Source organism: Opisthocomus hoazin, chromosome 7, assembly GCF_030867145.1.
Source record: "Opisthocomus hoazin isolate bOpiHoa1 chromosome 7, bOpiHoa1.hap1, whole genome shotgun sequence".
Classification (NCBI taxonomy): Eukaryota; Metazoa; Chordata; class Aves; order Opisthocomiformes; family Opisthocomidae; genus Opisthocomus; species Opisthocomus hoazin.
In genome coordinates, this window is record NC_134420.1 from 74,403,900 (window position 1) to 74,420,086 (window position 16,187).

The following is a 16,187-nucleotide window of genomic DNA, read 5'->3' on the forward strand; positions in this document are numbered from 1 at the left end:
CTCAACCTCTCCTCGTAGGGGAGATGCTCCAGTCCCCTCACCATCCTTGTAGCCCTAAATTAATCATGTTTCCATGATTAATTATTCTTAATTATTGGAGAATAAGTGCATTAATCATGCTTTGTGTTGCCTCTGTACACCACTATCTGCAGGAAACCAGAGCGTCGCGGGGGGAGCAGGACATTGCTGTGGCAGGCAGGAGCGGTGCGAGACGGTGAGCATCCTATTCTCCCTGCTCCTCCTGCCTGACAAATCTCCTGTTCCACCCTAGGAAAGGGAACGCAGGGAGAGCGCAGCTCAGCAGAAGACAACAGCATCGCTGTGAGGTGATGAGGGAAACCAGGTACCGCACTTCTTGGTGGCTGCAGCCCCTCGAGGGCAGGGGCCGTGGTAGGAGCACACGGACCAAACACGTGAACCATGCAACACAGTAAGTGTGGAAACTCCAATGACTGCATCTTTTCAAGATGTTTGTGTAATACACAAACAAACCACACGTATTTAGTTAGTATAAACCATACCTATTTTGTTAATATAAACCATGCATATTCATTTAATATATTATATATATCTATGTGCATACATACATGTACAGGCCATACATATCATTAAAATCCTCAGCCCCAGGGTCAATAATCTACTGATTATTTTTTTATTTCAGTGAAAACATAACTGATTTTTGTGATGCTTGCACAGATCAAATGCAAAATTATTCAGGTTAACCAAAATTACATCTGAATGCTAAGTGTTGCAGAGGCTCTTATGATACTGAAGAACTGTGAAATAAAACAAATGCTGATGAAATTCCATTTAACAATGAACAGCAGTGCCCAAGAGAGAAAAATAACCTTCATTGTACATTGCCAGTGATGGGTTCTGGCTAATATTATGCAGAAAAGTGATCTTTCCTGCATAGAAAAATAAATCATTTCCCTGTGAGCCAGCAGTGCCGGCACATCTGTAACACCGTAACCCTTTCTGGCCAGCACATCTCCAGGAGAAGTAAAATCTGGGCAGTGAGGGACAGCAGAGCCAACCTTGGCTATGGGTTGAGATTTGAACAGGGGCAGAGTAGTCCAGAGCTGCTCCCGTTGGGAAGGAGAACAGGGAGAGGGATGATGAGGCTGGTCTGGAATCCCTCTGGAGCAGTTCAACAGGGAAGAGCTCATCCCTGCGTGTTGCTGGAGGCTGCAGCAGTGCCCAGGACAGCAACCAAGGAGCTGACTGAAGGGAAACAGTAGGAAACAGTTATTCCCCCGTGGGGTGTTTCTCACACAGCGCTGAGCGATAATGCAAGCTCAGCTGCGTGGGATGTTGTGTAGAGCAACACTTTAAAGGCAGTGAGGGAATACAGAAATTCCTGGGCAACAGGAGCTTTGGTGACCACCAGACCTGGAGGTCCGGGTACAGCCTCTGGCTCCCAAAACCTCCGCAGACCCCTGTCTGGAGGGCGTCTGGATGTCACCCCACTTCCCAGGACCCAAACCTCCACTCTTGTCCTGTCGTTAATCGTCTGCTCTTCATAGAGTCATAGAATCACAGGAGGTTTTGGGTTGAAGGGGACCTTTGGAGGCCATCTAGCCCAACCCCCTGCAGTGAGCAGGGACGTCTTCACCTGGACCAGGTTGCTCAGAGCCCCGTCCAGCCTGGCCTTGGAGATTGATCTCTGTCCCGCTGTTCTGTTAAAGGTTTGGGATTGTGAGGATGTTTCTGGAGGAGTTCCTGTGTAATTCGGACGCGTGGAAGCCCCACAAACCAGATGCAAGACAGTTGTTGTTCCTCCCACGGAAATCTGTCGGCAGAGGCGTCAGGTCTGATCGCACAGGGGCTGGGGAGATGCTTTGTCCCTGATCTCCTGGTGCTGCCCTGTCCCGGGGGTGGGATGGGCTGTGCAGCCACGGGCTGGGCTGCGGAGCCGGGCAGGGGGTCTCGGTGAGCCCCCAGCACGGGCAGGGACAGGCAGCATGCTGCCATGGGGGAATGGCCACAGGCGGCTCCCAGCTCACCCAGCACAAGGCTCAGGCTGGTGCTTGAGTGCTTAATGGACTGGTAAGGAAAGTCATTAATACAAAGCATGGGAGAAGCTGGATAAAGGTTTGGCTGAGCTGGGCGACGTGGGGCACTCAGTTGCACTCGGTTACTGGCTCCGGTGGTGCTGGTGAGCCGGCTCTGGTCCATCTGCCCTTGTTCCTGCGCCCATCCCACAGGGAGACCGCAGCTTGCTGCAGGTGCTAGCCAACAGCTCGTTAGCTGGACGACCTTTCAAGCTTTGTACCTTTAAAACAGAGATCTGTTTAGTAAACAGGGACACAAAGAATGGGTGTTGGGAGAAGTCACAGGCACAAAGTACAACTGCAAACAGCCTTTAGCACAGTGAAGGCCACAGCACTTTGTTTCTTGCTTATGAACTACTCCTGTTCCTTAGAGATACGTGAAGCAATGAAGTCAAGACTTCTCAGTTTGCCAAAAACACCGATCTCTTAGGAAAATTCCAGTGTGCTTAATTGCCAAGAGGTATTTAGCCCTCAGCTCACCCGGCGTGTGGTTCTGCTCCCTTCTGCTCGGCACAGCACAGCTGCTTCCAGATTCAGGGCTCTTCTTACCACAGAGAAGCGTTTCACCTATCCATTTATTCAAACATAATGCAATTTTATGGACTTTTATTTCTTAACTGTCGAAAACTCGCGGCAGGTTTTTATTGTCTCAAATTTATATTGCACCAGTCGGATCATTTAATCCCAGGGGGAAATACTCCAGTTGGAAATTCATATACCATCATAATATCTGTGGTGGCAGTCGGAAGCGGTGAGGGGGGGTACGGATGAGGAACACGCCGATTGCACCTGTGCTGCACTTTGGCTGACTACTTGGTCGCTCACCTTCAGGTGCTTTAAGGCTTGTGGGTGTTCGTAATGTTTTTTTTGAAGTGATTATTCAGTTCATTCAGCAACAAGAGAAGCCTCAGAGTCCGTCGGGGTCCCTTGGAAGGTGATGCTCTGACCTTCCCCGCCTCCCTCGGAGCAGCGGTGGTGTTACCAGGGCTGAGAAGCAGAGGAGAGGAGATGGGAGGCAGGAACATCTCGGCTTTTGTCCCCTGGAGCAAAGTTACGGCTGTCCCCTACCGTGGTCCCTCCTTTGGCCGGACAGGGCTGGCTGGGGACCCCAGACCCCGGGCAGGCTCGGTGAGCTGTGTGTTGTCTCATTTCTGGCAGAACAGCACACTTCCAGAAGAGCCTCCTTGCAGACAGCCCAGCTTCAAATGAAATAGATAATTCGGGAAAAAAGAAGCAGGAGCAAGGCAAAGCACAGTCAAGCACTGCAGCAGGCATAGGAGATTTTGCCCCCAAGTGCTTTCTAGCAACCCACACACCAGACGAGCCAGCCCCCCGAGAGGCGGGGGACCTGTTCTTGCAAGAAAGCCGGCTTGGGTGAGGCTTCCCTGCAGCAGCTCTGCAGCTCTCAGCATCGCTGTCCCGCAGCACAGCGCTGGCGGAGCTTGCGAACGACAGGGTCTGCAAAACTGAGGGCTTCCATGAATGCCAGCTGGAGTCACAGCGGTTTTCTCTCCAAACAGGCCCTTTAAGATGCCAAAAATTTGCTCATACCTGTGCCCTGTGAAGTGTACAGGACTGCACACGAGCTGCACCGCCCTTTGGTACCCAGGCCTGTTCCTTTGGGAACTCTCTTTCAAAGCATCACTTGACCTCAGAGTAGAAGAAGATTATCAGCTACAGACCAGCGCTGTGATTTCTTTTCAGTCATTCAAGGTTGATTTGATCCATGCAAGTACCCTGTCGGTTTGAGGATTAAATCTAGTCTCTCTTGTTTGCTCTTTCTTTAAAGTTTTTAAACATCCCAGTGAGACCAATCAATTACTGTGGATTGATGGGCTTTTCAAACCACTGCAGGCTATGAGCAGCTGTACGCACTCTGGGAACGTGACCCTGCCTCTGACGGTACTGCTCTCTCCTGCCCGAAACCTGTGGGCCACAGGGATGGGTTTTCTCAGGTCCCCCTTGTGTCTTTAGTCCATCTTTGCTTTTCCTTCCCCTAAATATCAATAATAGTAAAGCTGAGCAGCCGGAGACAGTGCAACGCCCATAAAAGCTGAGCGAGTGTTTTATGAGCCCTGCCATTTTATGAATAGCAGCCACTGAAAAATTTATTCAATTGTATATACTTTAGAGCTTTTTCTGTATGAAGAGTTTTCGAGCTGTAAGAACCCCGGGGGGATGCAGCCCGTTTGGTGAAAGTCGCTGTGGCTCCTTGCAAAAGAGGACGGGCTGACTGCAGCCGGCTTGGAAGGAGAAGGAGTTGGGCCTCAGGGTCAATAATCCCACCCGCGGGCAGCTCTGGGACGCGTGGTGGTGCCTGCCTGGGGCACCCAGCTTTTCCTCATCGGGCCATAGCAAATTATTCTACCCCTGTTCTATTCTATTCTATTCTATTCTATTCTATTCTATTCTATTCTATTCTATTCTATTCTATTCTATTCTATTCTATTCTATTCTATTCTATTCTATTCAGCATCTTTATTAATTAGAAACTGCAGAAGTGTGAGCTAATTACCAGGAGCTTTTATAAGAGGGTACTAAAGCCTGCATTTTAAGGGGTTTATTGTATATTTTCACCCTCACCAGAAACACCTTCTTTTAACTCCCCCAGAAATTATTTTCATACTGATGAATGCGCTATCTTGTTTTCTGATCATGCATCTCTGCCGGGGAACGTGTTGCTAAAGGAACAGTAATTGTGCTGGAAAACCTGTTAGATAATGGAAGGCTGTGACAGTAATAGTCTGGAGATTCAGCCCTGGGAATAATTTGGCAACTGTTGAAAGGGGAATGATATTCCACTCCTTGTCACGTTTAAAATTAAAACTGCCACGAGAGCTGCTCGGCTAAACACATCCCAGCAGGGCTGGGGCTGGGCAGGGCTGTCCCCAGCTCCTTGCAGGGTGCAGTGCAGGTGGAATCGAAGCGGCAGCGGCAGAGCCATGCCACTGCAGCCCTTCGCTCCCTGAGCACCTCCCCGTGCAGGCGAGTGGGGAGATCGCTCTGCTACAGCCCCTCACTTCGCCCAAACCCGCCCAAAACCACGCTGGCAGCAGGGGAAGATGTGTCCATGGTGCCCACCTCAGCGTGGTCCCCCCTCCCACAGCCCTCCGGGAGCCTTTGGGGTGTGGGGGGATGCTGGCCACAGCTTGACATGAGAGCACGGGTCTCATGTCCCCAAAAAGTTGTCTCAGGATGCTGAAATTAGTGATTTTTGGGTTTTTTTTAATGCAAAGATATGGGTGACACAATAGTGATATTCCACTTGAACTCTGGCTGTTGCTGTTCAGGTTTGTTGTTAAATTCTTATTAAGCTGAATACTCTTTGGAGGTGCTTGCTTTTATTATTATTTGTCTAAAAAAATACCCTTTGTGAACATTTCTTTTAAAATACGTATTACTTCATCCAGGTGCCTGGAACAACAGGTCTTCAAGTACGTATTTAGACAGACTTTTGAATGGTGTTATTTGTCTGAAAATAATATACAGCATTGGATAAATAACATGTGCTTATGTTAAAGCATATATTGTTATTCCCACAAACAGACAGCTGCTCTTATCAATTAAACAAATACAGATTTTTGACAGGAGCAGTGAAGGATGCTCACACCTCGCTGTTCCGTACGGTCCCTCATGCAGGCAGCGAGCTGCGGGGCAGGGGCAGCGCAGGGAGGGGGCTGTAACGGCCCGGGTACCTCGGGAGGCAAAGGGCTTGCACGGAGCATGAGCCAACGACTGCTTGCAGCAGATGGGGTGACCAGGGAGGTGACAGTGAGCACACTTCATTCATTCTGCCATAGACACCTACCTGCGTGGAGGAACAAGTTGCACGCTCATGATTTCATTTCTTGATAAATTTCTATCGTTTGTGGTTAAATGCATCCTGCTCAGGACTCTGGGGGTCTGTCTGCCAGTCTGTGGCCTTTGAACAGGACCGGTCACCGTACTGCCTGCTGCTGAGCTGACACTCGGAGCTTTGTTTGGAGTCTCCCTGACTCATGAATCAGGAATACTGAAATAAAGGGGAAAAGAGAAAAGAAAAGCCAATGGCATGGAACAGCACTTCCAGCTCCCTTCAGCCAGGAGAAGACAAGCCCTGGGCAACCTGTGCAGGTGAGGAGTCATCAGGTCACAGAGCCTGGACATCTGTGCAGAGGCGATGGGGACAAGCTTCCCAGGCTGCTTCGTCTGTTAGTAAAGCTGGTGTACAGGTGAAATAGGCTGTGGCTTTTCATCATCTACCCTGTCTGAGATGCACAACTTGTTCTCCTAAAGCCTAATTCAAAGATTTTTTTTGCCTATGTTTCTCTCTGGAGTAGGAAGGGGAATATAAGCCAGGCAAAACTCTGCTTATTCAGCCAAAGCAGGGCAGGAGCCATGAGGGGGGCAGGAGGAGCATTTGCCAGGCTAAAAGGCTTGTTAAGGACTGGACCTGCATGGTCATTTTGTCGCACACCTTAAAACAGCGATTCTTCAGTCATCGCGTTGTTTGTTTTCTCACCGTGCCCCTCCGTGTATCACCAATCCTGGCTGCATTCAAACAGAGGTCTCGGGGTTTCCCCGGCCCAGTAACCGGTGATGAAATCACTGCCCAATGCTGGGTTTTTGTGATGAAATGCAAAGGGACAAAAAGCAGTTGTGCAAAGAAATGTGTAAACCAGGTGAAAGGAAAGATGCTTTGCACTGTGCACCGTTATCATCTGCGGTTTTACTGATGGGCCTCATTGCAACAAGCTGCGACTTTATTAGGATTTAAGATTGTTTGAAGTCTCTGTGGGTAAAGAGAGCAACCCCAGTAATATTAGGTAGAATGAAAAACAATGCAGATGCTTTTGCTCCAAACTAGAAGTTGTCCAAAATTTAATTAGGGTGACGGAGCCCTGGCCCAGGCTGCCCAGGGAGGTTGTGGAGTCTCCTTCTCTGGAGATATTCCAGCCCCGCCTGGCCGCGGTGCTGTGCCCCCTGCTCTGGGTGACCCTGCTTGGGCAGGGGGTTGGGCTGGGTGACCCACAGAGGGCCCTGCCAACCTCTGCCATGCTGGGATTCTGTGATTCTGTGATTCTGAGATTAGCAGCTGGGAGGAAAATAACATTTATAGGCAACTCCTTTCATAATTCCCCTCCATTCTTTTTGTTTATTTTTAGTGGCTGAGCCCGTGGCAGGAAGGAAAGACTCCTCCTGCTTGCAGGAGATGACAGTTGGCACAAGGTCTGAAGGCTCACGGTGTCAGTCTTATTTTCTCACCATTTCCTCCAAACAACTGTGCTTTCTTGGGCAAAGCATTTGCAATGAATTCTGGGAGTTTGTTTTCTGGGAGAGATCGAAAGTTGCTCTGCTCCCCAAAGCTGGCCTTGGGTGCTCCACCTGAAGCCTTGGTTCATTTTTGGGTTGCTCCTGAAGCAGCCTTCTAGGTGGAGGCGGTTGCCACCCCCAGACCCAGAGCATCTTGGGGTCCATCTGCAAAGCGTGGAGATACGCACTTGACTGTTTGCACGGTTTCCAGCGGTGAAGAAAGCCTGACCTCCCCATCTCGGGGCAGTGGCCGTGCAAGTGCAGGTGGTTAGCTCCTAGGAACGGTGTTGAACAAACATGTTCAACCCGGGGAAAATTGTGTTCAGGAGACCGGCGCCTGTACAGACTGCTCAGGAAGTTCAATGAGTCACTGCTCAGAGGGGAAAATAGCTATAAACATTGGTTTGTGTACAAATTCTGCCTTTTCCACAAGGGTGAATTAGCAACATGGTTTCTTTAGCCAAAATACAGGGGTTTGTGTTCATCAAAATGCATGACTGCAGTTTTATAATATAGTTACAGTAAGCAAAGTCCATATTCTACTGTCATTTTCATTGTTTGCTCAAATATAAAGCAGAAACAAGCAAAGCACTGAGACTGGCGGTACCCACGCTTGCGTATTTTGCTGAGTTGGATGCGGTCGCCCAGCCGGGCAAAGCCGGACTGTGGGTCCAGTCAGCTGTCATGGAAGGACATTGCTGGTCAGAGTGGGAGCAGACAGACACTTTGTTTCATGGTGTTTCTCTGCATCATTGTAAGATATGAGCCTTTGAATACAATCTCTGATAAAAAAAAAAAAAAGGTAAAAACAAAAAACCTGCCTTACGGGCCAGTAAACCAAATCCTAGCTAAACAGAGAGAGAGAGAGACAAATAAATAAAAATGGCCCAATTTAGAGGAAAGTTATTCAGATGGTCCAGTCCCCACGTCAATTTTAGTGAAGGGTCAGACTGTCTTTCCCACCGGAAACACCTTCCAGCTCTGACACCAAGTACCATCGGTGCTTTCCTGCCCTTTCTGGCAGATCCGTTATTCACAACACGGAATAAAGCTGGCAACAGTGCCAATATTAAGGCACTTCTTCAGCACACTCGCCATCTCCCAGCATCACCTGCTATTATGTTTCACGTAAACACTCATTATCTCCAAATAAAATTTTATTAATCCCATCTTCTGCACACAATAATTTTGAGTCTGGTGCTGTATCTTATGTTTTATTGATGCCCAGATCAACGGGGTCTACCTCAGTCTCCTTGCCGGCACAACAGAAGCGTTTGCCCGGGGAAGCTCTCCCTTTGGGGCAGCGCTGAGGTGGACCCCAAGCTCCATCTAACCCTGTGTCCAGGGAAATCCGGAGCCTTGCTCACCAGCCCTTTCTCCAGGCAGGAGATGGTGAACAGCTTTGCAATGCTATTTCTTGCCCTTTTTCTAGTCACTAATCTCATGTTTCTAACTGATTCCCTTAGTTTGCCAATACACCTTTTGAAATTGCAGATTTTCCATGACCGTGTGATTCTTCAGGGTGCTTGTTGCTCTAGCCACGCTGTGCAGCTTCCTCCAGGCACCCAGCTCTGACCCTGGGAGCTGGGAGCCGTCTCCAGCAGTAACCGGCTCCTCAGTAAAATGCCTTGATAACTCCCACAGCAAGACCTGTACCCATGTTGACTCTGCTTTATCCATGCTACTCTTTCTAATGCCCCCATAGACCCCAGCCTTGTTCATTCCTGGTTCTGCCCCGGCACCTTCCCTTCTGCTTGGCCTTTGTGGAGCAGAAGGTCTTCCTCGATCCCACGAGCACCCGCAGCTTGCAGCGCTCCTCAGCCTCTGCTAGCCCATCTTTGCTAGTGCCTTGCTAGAGCTTTTTATCAGTGATTGGCAAATGAGCTCGATGGGTCAAGACTCCCATGTTTCAGGAATTATTTGTCCTAACTATGGTGTCTGTAATCTTGCCAAATTAATATAAATATCTGCTTTTTCCTGTCTGCCCTTTGATTTGGGTTGCAAAGATGAAACCCAGCAACAGCGCTGCGTCTCGCTAGTTTTACTTCATCCACGGTGGCGATAGTCACCTGACACCTGCAGCAAGAACCCAGGCACCTCGCTTGGTTTTCTGCTTTAGACTCAACAAAATAAGAAAGACATGCTAACTACTTTCATTTGCTCATAGCAATGAGACCTTCGTGCGTCCACCCCTCTGGAGCTGTTCAAGCCCCAGTGACTTGGTCCTCCTCTGCCCCATCCATCCTCCTCTGCCCCATCCATTCTACTCTCTCCTGTCCTCCTCTACCCCATCCTCCTTTGCCCCATCCATCCTCCTTTGCCCCATCCATCCTCCTCTCTCCCCATCCATCCTACTCTCTCCTGTCCTCCTCTGCCCCATCCTCCTTTGCTCCATTCATCCTCCTTTGCCCCATCCATCCTCCTCTCTCCTGTCTTCCTCTGCTCCATCCTCCTCTGCCCCATCCATCCTCCTCTCTCCTGTCTTCCTCTGCCCCATCCATCCTCCTCTCTCCTGTCTTTCTCTGCCCCATCCACCCTACTCTCTCCTGTCCTCCTCTGCCCCATCCTCCTTTACCCCATCCATCCTCCTCTCTTCCGTCCATCCTCCTCTTCCACCCCACTGCCTGTTCCCACCACAACCGTTGGGTGTTCTAACAGAGGAAGGTCCACCAACTGTAAAACACCATTTGGAAGCATACAGTCTTGCAGAAACGCAGTCAAACCCATCAAGCTGTAGCAGAAGAGCTTATGCTTGCACTGACCTTCTGATGATTAAATTGACAAATTACAGCATCGCCTTGCTGCCTGCCCACTCCGGTGTCCCCCGCCAGCTGCCTCAATGCGCGTCGTTCCTACCACAGCATGTGTCGGGTCCTTGGGGACAGAGTCCAATTAGGCAACAAACAGAGGATGCTCTAAAGAGCCACCAAAATCCAGTTGCCAGCGAAGGGCAGAAAAAGTACGAGCTGGCTAATGGATTATTGAAATGGGGAGAAGCTGAACACACCTCCGTGAGCGGAGAGGAGAGCTGGCATTGCGCTGCGGTTGTCGCTGTTCAAAATAAAGGCTATTTTTTGTGTGAACTGCAAGGACCAATAAAGGCGTTCTGCTGCATAATCACTTATTCATGTCAGCAGATACTTACATATCTATTTATATAATAGAAAACCTTGGGTGGTGTGAGTTTTAACTCAGCTTGGAAGTGATTCACGTTCTCAGTGCAGCGATGAAAATAACTTGTCCAATTCTTTCTGTGGTTCTTCCTAGAAAAAAAAAGGAGAACCCACAGCAGGAACACCCCGGAGCAGGCTCGTCAGCAAACCTGAGCACAGCCGGTGCCAAGGCAACAGCCGCCCAACACCCGCAGACCTGGGGCATGACGAATCCCGGACGAGTTGGCTGGAGGTGACGGTGTGTTCGTTGGCAGTTAGCTCAGAAACACTGGTCCACGCTGCTGCCGGATCAAGCTGGATTTGCACCTCTTTGGAGAAACATGTATCTGAATGTGTGTACCTATATCTATGTCTGAATATAAGCATTTTATCTATACCAGTATCTAATCGATATCTGTGTCCAATAATATCTATATCCATAGCCATAGCCATATCATCTACCTATATCTTATCTATATCTTATCTATAGCTATTACTGTCTATATCTATATCTATCTATATCTATATCTGTGTCTATATCTTTATATCTAACCTATGTCTACATAGATTACAGATATATTGATAAGTATCTATATCTCCAGATACAGATACTTTCTTTTCTTTCTGTTGAACTGACAGTAAAGTTGTAATTTCTTAAATTTGCATGGAATGCAAAAATTGGAAGACCTTACACTGGCAATATAAGAATGGTTTCCTTCGATCACAGTAACATGTTTTCATTTTTTTCACAGCAAAGTCTTCAAAGTGTTGCAGGCTATCGAATAAATCCCATAAAATTTCAGTTCAGTGTTCATCTGAGTGTGCCAGTCACGGTGCGTTGAATCACCACATTGATAGCGAAATCCCGCTTAACGTTACAAAGGACCATGTTTTATGTGTGTCAATTTAGTTAAAATGGAGTTTTCTGAATGAATAGATGTCTTTTTTTTTCAGAAGAAAACAAAATACTTTCAGCAATATAAATATATATTTTTAATGTAGCTACCCTAAAACTAAGTCTGCATTATATTTTTATATATATAATTATGTATGTAGTATCTATGAGTTTTAGATAATACATATATAATACACAAATTATATATAAATATATAATAATATTTAATAAGAGCTTAGCATTATGTGTATTACGTGTGTTGTACTTTTTATATTTATATATTACATATGTATGCTTGAATATAAAGAAACAAATACATTTTTATTTCTAGTTAAGAAGAGACATACAAAGAGAGAGGCATACAGTTGAAAAAAGATTTTCAAGAAAAAGAGGTATGTGTGTATACATATTACAGATAGATGTAGCATAATGTATATAATATTATTCATAGGTACTATTTCTGCTTATAATTTGTATACACCATTGTATGTACATTATATAATGCCATTAGGTATTATTTACACTGTTTATTCTATAATATTTTTCATATATTATTTATGCAGAAGTTTTTATTCTTCTAGCAAGCTCTCCAAAGGGGTCAGTGCCATGCTCTGGGTTTCCCGGGAGAGGCTCTGGCCCCAGGCCCCGCTGTCCCCCCGGCTGGCAGCGAGCCCGGGGCGGGTGGGGAGGGCACAGCGGGAGCGCGGCCCCAGCCAGCCCTGGCAGGAGGTGACTCCGTCCTCCCCGGGCTGGGACCCCGAGGCAGCCGCCCCGCTGAGCCTGCCACCTCCCTCACAAGGTCTGAAACGGGTTTGTGAAGTTCATCTTCCCCTGCAGCTTCCAGAAAGCGAGGAGATTTGGAGCTTCAGCGGTGAAGAAGAGTCGATAGGTCGCAGTAAGCCTGCCTGGCGTTTGGTGATGGAGCACCAGGCGCCAGCAGCAAGAGCTGGAAATGGCACTAAAAGCAAACCCAGGGTGCCCTTAGTGTCCTGCTTGTCCCTTTTGGTCATTGCCCTGCAAGCTGGTGACCGTGTGTCTTAGATGGAGTTAAGCTGCATGAGGAAAAGTAAATAAGCATCAGAATGAAGAAGGATAAGAAAAAGAGCAGAAGGAGGCAAAGAAAAGGCTTTTGGATCCTCTGTAATAGACAGATATCAAGAACATAATAAGCAGCATATCCAACCATTATCTTTTGCAGTGTAAAAGCTGCACAATGCTGGAAAACCATGGAAACACTACTAGAGGAGAAGATACAACCAGTTTTACACATTTGCAGCAAAGAAAAGGGGAGGGCAGCAATATGCGGTGGTTGATATTTATTTTAAAAATAACTGATTTTGGTAAACGTTGTTGGAAACTGGATGAATTCAGGATTAAAATGACCTCCGTGCAGGCAGGGATTGACCAGCACTGAGTGGCCAGACACAGGGCGCTGGGTCGGGCTGAGGGTCCCTCCCGTCCGGCCGGGCGGGGAGCAGAGTCCCCGGGATGCTGAGCCCCACATCCCGCCGGGCTGGCGCGGGATTCGGCTCCCGGTGCCGGGATGCTGATGTCTCTGCAGGCTCGTCCCACTCTGCCGAGCGTGAGTTCAAACTGGGAGGCATCACCTCGACAGCGGGGATTGAGGCACGGAGGAGGCAAGGCACCCTCAGCAAGTTTGCTGATGACACCAAACTGGGAGGTGTGGTGGATACACCAGCAGGCTGTGCTGCCATTCAGCGTGACCTGGATAGGCTGGAAAGCTGGGCAGAGAGGAACCTGATGAGGTTCAACAAGGGCAAGTGCAGGGTCCTGCACCTGGGGAGGAACAACCTCATGCACCAGTACAGGCTTGGGGTGGACCTGATAGAGAGCACCTCTGCGGAGAGGGACCTGGGTGTCCTGGTGGATGACAGGTTAACCATGAGCCAGCAGTGTGCCCTGGCTGCCAAGAAAGCCAATGGGATCCTGGGGTGCATCAAGAAGAGTGTGGCCAGCAGGACGAGGGAGGTTCTCCTTCCCCTCTACACTGCCCTGGTGAGGCCTCATCTGGAGTGCTGTGTCCAGTGCTGGGCTCCCCAGTTCAAGAAAGATGAAGAGCTACTGGAGACAGTCCAGCGGAGGGCTACAAGGATGGTGAGGGGACTGGAGCATCTCCACTACGAGGAGAGGTTGAGGGAACTGGGCTTGTTCAGCCTGGAGAAGAGAAGGCTGCGAGGGGACCTTATAAATGCCTACAAATATCTGCAGGCTGGGTGTCAGGAGGATGGGGCCAAGCTCTTTTCAGTGGTGCCCAGTGACAGGACAAGGGGCAACGGGCACAAACTGAGGCACAGGAAGTTCCGTCTGAACATGAGGAAGAACTTCTTCCCTCTGAGGGTGACGGAGCCCTGGAACAGGCTGCCGAGGGAGGTTGTGGAGTCTCCTTCTCTGGAGATATTCCAGCCCCGCCTGGACAAGATCCTGTGCAGCCTGCTCTGGGTGACCCTGCTTGGGCAGGGGGGTTGGACTAGATGACCCACAGAGGTCCCTTCCAACCCCTACTATTCTGTGATTCTGTGAAGGCAGCGAGCCCCTGCTTTATGCCTGTGCACGAGAGACCCAGGCCGTCTGCCTGAACACCCGGCAGCGGGGCAGAAACATCGACGTGAATCTATCAAAGAGAGCAAGAGCCAGAGAACTGAAGCTCTCTGAGACAAACAGCTATTCTGCTTGCTGAATGGCATCGAAATACCAAGCCCCACAGCTTCAAAATATCGATGGCATTATTAAAATGGGACCTTTAATTTGACATTAGGCTCACTTTAACATTGGGATTCGGGAATTTAATTACGCATGAGGCCTCAGCGCTTGGCTGAAATTAATTTGCAGTTTTCATTTATTCTTCTGCACTTTAGGTGTGATTTAGCCTTTTGTCTGAAAGGGCTAAATGCTGCTTAATGCCTGTTGGGGGGTAGCTGCAGTGATGCCTTTAAAATAAACATGCAGATTCTGTACTCACAGACGAGTGTGGAAGATTATGAAGAAAACAAGGAAAAAAAATTGGGAAGCTGATCCCTGCAACAGCTGCAGTGCAGGGCTCAGGGAACTCGAATGCTCCCTGGATAAACCCTGACTGTTCCTATTCCTTGGGGTGGGCAAACTCCTGACGGCACTGCTGCTGCCGCGAGGTGTGAAGGCAGCCACGGAGCGATGCCGCAGCCCGTCGGGGTGCTCGCCGTCCCCACTTGCCATGCGTGGTCCCAGGCGGGAGCTGAGCCTCTGGAGCTGCCCCACCGGGGAGCTGCTCGGGGCCCCCCACCGCCCACACCCCAGCCGAGCACTTCCCAGCCAGCTTTCAGCGGTGGGACCAGCCACGGTGCCATCCTGCACACTGGGGGTACTGGTGAGACTGGTCTGCTGCGGGTGAGCATCGCCGGCTGGACCGCTGCGCCCATCCTGCACACTGGGGGTACTGGTGAGACTGGTCTGCTGCGGGAGAGCATCGCCAGCTGGACCGCTGTGGTGCCATCCTGCACACTGGGGGTACTGGTGAGATTGGTCTGCTGTGGGTGAGCATCACCGGCTGGGCCGCTGCGCCCATCCTGCACACTGGGGGTACTGGTGAGACTGGTCTGCTGCGGGTGAGCATCGCCGGTTGGACAGCTGCACCCATCTTGCACACTGGGGGTACTGGTGAGACTGGTCTACTGCAGGTGAGCATCGCCAGTTGGACCGCTGCGCCCATCCTGCACACTGGGGGTACTGGTGAGACTGGTCTGCTGCGGGTGAGCATCGCCGGCTGGACCGCTGCGCCCATCCTGCACACTGGGGGTACTGGTGAGACTGGTCTGCTGCGGGAGAGCATCGCCAGCTGGACAGCTGCGCCCATCCTGCACACTGGGGGTACTGGTGAGACTGGTCTGCTGTGGGTGAGCATCACCGGTTGGACAGCTGCACCCATCCTGCACACTGGGGGTACTGGTGAGATTGGTCTGCTGTGGGTGAGCATCACCAGTTGGACTGCTGCGCCCATCCTGCACACTGGGGGTACTGGTGAGACTGGTCTGCTGCGGGTGAGCATCACCAGTTGGACTGCTGCGCCCATCCTGCACACTGGGGGTACTGGTGAGACTGGTCTGCTGCGGGTGAGCATCACCGGTTGGACAGCTGCGCCCATCCTGCACACTGGGGGTACTGGTGAGACTGGTCTGCTGCGGGTGAGCATCACCGGTTGGACCGCTGCGCCCATTCTGCACACTGGGGGTACTGGTGAGACTGGTCTGCTGCGGGTGAGCATCGCCAGCTGGACAGCTGCACCCATCCTGCACACTGGGGGTACTGGTGAGACTGGTCTGCTGTGGGTGAGCATCACCGGCTGGGCCGCTGCGCCCATCCTGCACACTGGGGGTACTGGTGAGATTGGTCTGCTGCGGGTGAGCATCACCGGTTGGACTGCTGCACCCATCCTGCACACTGGGGGTACTGGTGAGACTGGTCTGCTGCGGGTGAGCATCGCCGGCTGGGCCGCTGCGCCCATCCTGCACACTGGGGGTACTGGTGAGACTGGTCTGCTGCGGGTGAGCATCGCCTGCTGGACCGCTGCGCCCCAGGGCTCTGCTCCGCAGCACTTCCCAGTGAGAGCCCCATGCCCGCTTCCCATTCGCCCCAACTCGGGGTCCGAGCGTTTGGCGACGGTCTCAGCCCCAGCCCAGAGCTGCTGTGTCCGTGCTCTATCGTTTCTGCCCAGTTCAGACAGCTCCTCGGGTACAGACTAAGGGCTTGTGCAGGTCTCTGCAGCGTGGAGATGTGAGCAAAGCCTCCATCACGTAAATA